Raw genomic sequence first — 7,399 nt, 5'->3', positions numbered from 1 at the left:
TTCACCTGGACATGGCACTGTAGTCAGCATTGTGCTGCCCATCCATCCAATTTTACTTTATCACTCAAAGGGTTTTTCATATTCCTAGTACCACATATCACTTCCCACTCACCTGTGTTTACACACCACACCACTCAAACAACCCTATAACTATACAACCATTTCTTTTATGGTTTTGCCACCTTCTATATAATTAATTACAATCATGAAACCTTAGGACACCAGATCAATATATATTGATCACTAGGATTGCAGTTAGCCCATACACTTCATACTCTTGCCAATGTGCTGAGAATCATTTTGACTTATTGGGTATTTGTCGCAGGTGCTGACTTCTCCTTCCCCTGGAGGGCGTCTATGTGGCTCCTTGCAAGCCCCTTGGGCTGGACTCATGCGCTCTGGGGAGACAGGGGCGAATATGGGGGCCCCCCGGATCCATTTACGGTTTTTACTGGCCAAAGGATTATTCCCTCTACTTTTCAGCGGTAAATATACTACCATTTTTAACCTTACAATGAGATTTATGATGACATGTTCTTAAATTTTGAAGATATTCAATGTATTTTATAGAACCAACTATCCCCCTGATGATGACCGTACACAGGTCGAAACGCGTCAGGGAATAAATATTTTGTATGGTGTTTAAGCTATATTCAGACATATTTTGATGTTATTCAAACATTGAAAGAATAATAACAATTAAAAATTAGAATCTGATTGTATTACTATTTGGGATCTCACAATCTATCCTAAATATCAGGCTCTCTGCTAGACATATGCGTTTTGTTTCGTTATGATTTGTTTTATGGAGGTTCGGATGTATACAGATCTGTGAATGGATACTTCAATGAATGTCCACAAATCCGATAAAAGTTTTAGCAAAATGAATAAATGCATTTGTTTCATTCAGATGAGGTCACATGAATTGACTGTAGTTCATGCCCATGGGGAAATTAATTCCATTTTCAAATTCGTTCAATAACTTGGATTCGGATATTAAATAGATCCAAATTTTGTTCCATTTGTTAATTCACGGCGTCAGTCAATGTTGTCCAATCAGCTCATGCCATTTCTCTTGATGGGTTAGACTAGCGTCCGTAAATATTGAATCCTTCTGATTCAAATCCGTCTGATTCCATAGTTTATGGAATATTAAGCAATCTTCCAGAAAACTGCAAACATTTTCAAATCCACCCAGACCAACCATTATACGAAATGAATGCTGAAGATATGAAATTAATTTGGAAAACTAATAGTTTCATCATATCGAATATGACAAAATATAATTCTTCAATGAAAAAATGCATCTAAAACGAAACAACATTTTCTGGTGTGCACATGTCTACTCTCCGCCCTACCTTGTTGTGAGTAGGGATAAGCTTTGGGTTCAGGCCAAAGTGGAATTCTGTCCAAATGTTGCCTGTTTTACGAGCTGCACTCATAGAAACAAAATGGGGGTTTTATCTGATCTCAGAGCTTAACCTCCAGCAGCATCAGCAAGTAAAACATTTAGCTAGTTGTTAGAGAATCAGTGACTACCTGCTTCCCAGCAACCAGTGATGTATCTTCATCTGGAATTTTAGGTTATGGAGATTCAGCTGGGGATTCCCAGTTGACAGCTGAATGTAAACAAAGTGGAGGGAATGGTAGCTGTATATTTGTTCAATAGCCATGTTTGTTTACAATTTGTCAGCCCAGGATTTGTCATTCTGCTTGATTGTCTGTAGGGAGCAGATTTTTTGGTGGGACATTTTTTTAAGAACTTGTCAAAATATGTACCCCTTACTGATTCTTTGGAGGGAGGTTTCTGGAGGCCCCCTTATCTTTATAGCGGGCTGTCAGATTCTGATAAGCCCCCTTTCCACAGACCCCCACAACCATCAGGCTAGGGTTGTGGGAAGAAGTGTTTCCACATCCAATCCTTATGCTACATGTAAGTGTTTGTCAGAAACCATGAAATCAGACTAAGACAGAAGTACACTTAAATCACACTTGTTTAATAATAAAAGTAAAAAGAACAAACATAGTCAAAACATAACCAAATTTCAGTAAATGGAATGGATAGTCAGCCAGACCAGAAGTCAGTGATCAACGTAGAGTAACAGCAAACAGGATCTGGAGTCAGAAGGAATGTCAGACAAAGCAAGCCTTTAAACAGGAACGCAGGAGATCCTTTCTTGTGATTGTCACGTATTAGGTGAGACCAGAACTGTGTGGACAACAACAGAGGAAACCAAACATATATAAGTGAGAATATTGTGATTTATTAAAGATAAATGACAAATATAAACACAACCACCTCCAATATAATACAGTGCACAACCAACCAAATCACAGAGACCCTCAAATAACAATAATCAGACAAATATATGTATATATTGGGAAATACCAGAATCATAAACGTAGCCAGGCCAGGGTCATTAACGGGAGGTCAGCAGATGGGGACAGGGAATAAACAGGACAAGGAGGGGATGGATGGATAAGGCTGCAGGGCAAAGGTAAAGGTAACAGGATCACAGGAGGGACAGTTTCATGTACAGGGCACAGGATACAGGTTGAGGTACGGAGACAGGATCAGGATCAGGATATAGAGCTCACAGGTACAGGTTAGGGTGCAAGGAAGATACCAAGGCAAGGTGTGTGTGTGTGGCCAGGCATTTATACACATCTCCTGCAATCAGACTCAGGTGACGCCTGATCGCAGGAGATGATGTCGGCTCCACACTGCCAGGAACCACCCACTGGTGGACGCAAGTACTGCGGCCCAAAGATCAAATAGTACCACCAACAGGAGAGAGTGCCCCTGACAATTCCAGACTGCCAGGAGACACCCACTGGTGGACATCAGTACTGCATGCCAAATGTCTGACAGTGCCACTAGCAGATGGAACCTTTCCTGACAGTACCCCCTCAAAGGAGCGGCCTCCGGACGCTCCAACTAGCCGCTGCTGGGAAAAGTCCATGGCATCAAGCTGGGCAGTGGGCAGAGGCATATTAAACTGGGCAAGAATAAAGTCCAAGACATCAAGCCGGGCAGTGGGCAGAGTCACACCAATCTGGGCATGAAGAAAGTCCAAAGCATCAAGCTGGGCAGTGGGCCAAGTCACACCAAGCTGGGCATGTGAAAGGTCCATGGCTTTGAACCGGGCAACGGGCAGAGGCACCTCAAGCTGGGCAGTGGGTAGCGACACATCAAGCTGGGCAGTGGGCACATCGAGCTTGGCATTGGGCACAGACACATCAAGCTGGGCAGCAGGCAAATTAAAATGGGCAGCAGGCACTTCAAACTGGGTAGCAAGTACAGGCACCTCAAGCTGGGTAGCAAGCACAGGCACATCAAGCTGGGCAGCAGGCACGGGCACATCAAGCTTGGCAGTAGGCACATCAAACTGGGCAGCAGACTCGGGAACATCAAGCCGGGCAGCAGGCACATCAAGCTGGGCAGTAGGCACGGGCTCATCAAGCTGGACAGCAGGCACATCACAAACTGGGCAGCAGGCTCGGGCACATCAAGCTGGGCAGCAAGCATGGGCACATCAAGCTGGGCAGCAGGCATGGGCACATCAAGCTGGGCAGAAGGGACAGGCACATCAAACTGGGCAGCAGGCACATCGAGCTGGGCAGCAAGCAAAAGCACATCAAGCTGGGCAGTAGACACAGGCACATCAAGCTAGACAGAAGGCACATCAAGCTGGGCAGCAAGCATGGGCACATCAAGCTGGGCAGCAGGCATGGGCACATCAAGCTGGGCAGAAGGCACAGGCACATCAAACTGGGCAGCAGGCACATCAAGCTGGGCAGCAGGCACATCGAGCTGGGCAACAAGCACAGGCACATCAAGCTGGGCAGCAGGCATAGGCACATCGAGCTGGGCAGCAGGCACATCGAGTTGCACAGCGAGTTGCACAGCAGGCATGGGCACATCAATGGGCAGGTCAAGCAGGGCGGTGAGCACATTGAACTGGGTTACAGGCACATATGGCTGGGCAGCAGGCACATCAGGCTGGGCAGCAGGCACATCAGGCTGGGCAGCAGACAGAGGCACATCAGGATGGGCAGCAGACAGAGGCACATCAGGCTGGACAGCGGACAGAGGCACATCAGGCTGGGCAGTGGACAGGGGCACATCAGGCTGGGCAGCAGACAGGGGCACATCAGGCTGGGCAGCAGACAGGGGCACATCAGGCTGGGCAGCAGACAGAGACACATCAGGCTGGGCAGCAGGCAGAGGCACATCAGGCTGGGCAGTGGACAGGGGCACATCAGGCTGGGCAGCAGACAGGGGCACATCAGGCTGGGCAGCAGACAGGGGCACATCAGGCTGGGCAGCAGACAGAGACACATCAGGCTGGGCAGCAGGCAGAGGCACATCAGGCTGGACAGTGGGCAGAGGCACATCAGGCTGGGCAGCGGACAGAGGCACATCAGACTAGGCAACTGACAGAGACACATCAGGCTGGACAGCAGACTCCGGGTCATCCAGCAGGCAGCAGGCTCCGGGTAATCTGGCAGGGCAGCAGGCTCCGGGTCATCTGGCAGGGCAGCAGGCTCTGGGTCATCTGGCATGGCAGCAGGCTCCGGGTCACCTGGCAGGGCTGCAGGCTCCGGGTCACCTTGCAGGGCAGCAGGCTCTGGGTTGTCTGGCAGGGTAGCATGCTCAGGGTGGTCTGACAGGGCAGCAGGCTCCAGGTCATCTGGCAGGGCAGCAGGCTCTGGGTCAACTGGCAGGGTAGCAGGCTCTGGGACATCTGACTGGATAGTAGGCTCCAGGTCACCTGATTGGGCAGCAAGCACCGTATCGGCAGGCTGGGTAATGGGCACCGGCCCAACAAACTGGGTAATGGGCTCCGGCCCTGTTGGCTGGGTGATGGGCACCGGCCCAAGTCAAATGACGGATACTGGCTTAACAAGCCGAATGACGAGCACCAGTTCAGCAGACTGGGTAGCGGGCATGGCTCCACAGGCTGGGTAACAGGCACCGGCCAAACAGGCTGCGCAATGGGCACCGGCTCCATGGGCTGGGTAACGGGCACCGGCCGCACAGGCCGGGTAACGGGCACCAGCCCAGCAGGCTGGGTAACTGGGCACCAGCCCATCAGAAAGGGTTACGGGAACCAGAACTTCAGGCTGGGAAACGGGCACCAGAACTTCAGGCCGATACACAGGCACCAGACATCAGGCTGGGACACAGGCACAGGAACTTCAAGCTGGGACAAAGGCACCGGAACTTCAGGTTGGAACACAGGCATCGGAAATTCAGGCTGGGACACAGACACCGGAATTTCAGACTGGGACACAGGCACTGGACCTTCAGGTTGGAATAGATTGACTGGTGTGGAGGCAGGTTTGGTTACTGGCAGGATCATTTGAGTTGGAAAGAACTTCCGTTTCCTCTTTGGCTTAGTTACTGAAGTTCTGTAGGTAACTGTAGGACTGTAGGTAAGGGGTGAAGCAGACTGGAGAGCAGGGCTGACATATGGCAGGAAAGAGGGAACAGTGGCTAGGGGAGTTGTTGTAGTCAGCAGAGAAGAGACAGGTGGATTAAAGGCTTGATAGGTGCAGGGAGTAGAAACAGGGTATTGGTATTTGGTGGGAAGTAGAGTGTACTGGGCTGAGACTGAGGTTGCCAAGGGTGATGGGGAAAAAACATTTGGGCAGGCAGGTGTCTGGTAGCAGTATTGGTTTGTTGTGGGTTGGCTGGGGCTGATTCCAATATATCAGACCATGCTAAGAGTAGTGGTTGCACAAACTGCAGTTTATATTCTGCCTGTCTGACAAGGGACTGTACAGAATCAACACTCTGTTATCAGCTGTTGGGAACAAGCCGTGTAATGCTTAAAAAAGCATGTGGAGTCATCCTTCAAAAGCCATACCAGAGATATGACCTGATTAACACTGAAAGGTGGAGAAAAATAATCATGGCCCTTTGCATTACAGGGCAGGGCCAGCTCTGTACATATTTGAATTAAAAGCTGAACATCCCCAAACAGCATACAGCCCTGATCCACCAGGGAATGAGCTAAATAAATGTTTTCTAGAAGCTGATCACTGGGCCATTCTTTCAGTGTCTGTTGGAGATATTCACCACTCTCTGACGCCAGTAGAGCATAGTAAACATTAAACAACCACATCAGAATTCATCTTCTGGTCAGGGATGGCCTTGGTATACTGTCACGTATCAGGTGAGACCAGAACTGTGTGGACAACAACAGAGGAAACAAACATATATAAGTGAGAATATTGTGATTTATTAAAAATAAGTGACAAATATAAACACAACCACCTCCAATATAATACAGTGCACAACCAACCAAATCACAGACAGAGACCCACAAATAACAATAATCAGACAAATATATGTATATATTGGGAAATACTGGAATCATAAATGTAGCCAGGCCAGGGTCATCAGTTGGAGGTCAGCAGATGGGGACAGGGAACAAACAGGACAAGGAGGGGATGGGTGGATAAGGCTGCAGGGCAAAGGTAACGGTAACAGGATCACAGGAGGGACAGGTTCAGGTACAGGGCACAGGATACAGGTTCAGGTATGGAGACAGGATCAGGATCAGGATACAGAGCTCACAGGTACAGGTCAGGGCACAAGGAAGATACCAAGGCAACTATGTGTGTGTGTATGGCCGGTTATTTATACACATCTCCTGCATTCAGGCTCAGGTGACGCTGATCGCAGGAGATGATGTTGGCTCCACACTGCCAGGAACCACCCGCTGGTGGACGCCAGTACTGCGGTCCACAGATCAAATAGTACTACCAGCAGGAGAAAGCTCCCCTGACAGTTCCAGACTTCCAGGAGACTTGCGCTGGTGGATATCAGTACTGCACGCCAAATGTCTGACAGCGCCACTAGCAGGTGGAACCTTTCCTGACAGTGATGTTGACCAAGGCCAAGGCAGAGATCCACTGGGCTGAGTAGGCAGGACTGACGAGCAAGATATCATCAACAGCTGAGTAACTGTGGAGAGATAGGAGCTGGCAATTAGCTGACAGCTGAGCGGCCAGCTCTGAGAAGGAAGGGCTGAGCCCATCCCTGACAGTGTGCTATTTTAATTATTCAATTAATGTTTCTCACTATGCTAATGAGGATCCCACACTACTATTTGTCTTTTTATTAACAAGATCCCCTCTGCATGGCCATGTGGCCTAGTATAGTTCAGGGTGGGGGGGTACATATTGATGCGCTTTTTCCTGGACACCCAGGTAGCATGCTTGGGTGTGGGTTTGGTATAGATTTTGAGGCTGATTCCGCAAAAAATGTTTTGTGTTTTGCGTGGGGAACCCCTTTAAAATCTGTACCAGAGCCTAAGGGCAGGTATGGATTTTGGGGGGGAATACCACAGTTCCTTTAACATGGAGTTCTCCTTTTAAAATCCAAAAC

The sequence above is a fragment of the Aquarana catesbeiana genome, linkage group LG06 (genome assembly GCF_042186555.1).
Source record: "Aquarana catesbeiana isolate 2022-GZ linkage group LG06, ASM4218655v1, whole genome shotgun sequence".
NCBI lineage: Eukaryota > Metazoa > Chordata > Amphibia > Anura > Ranidae > Aquarana > Aquarana catesbeiana.
Note: the sequence above shows the minus strand (reverse complement) of the source record.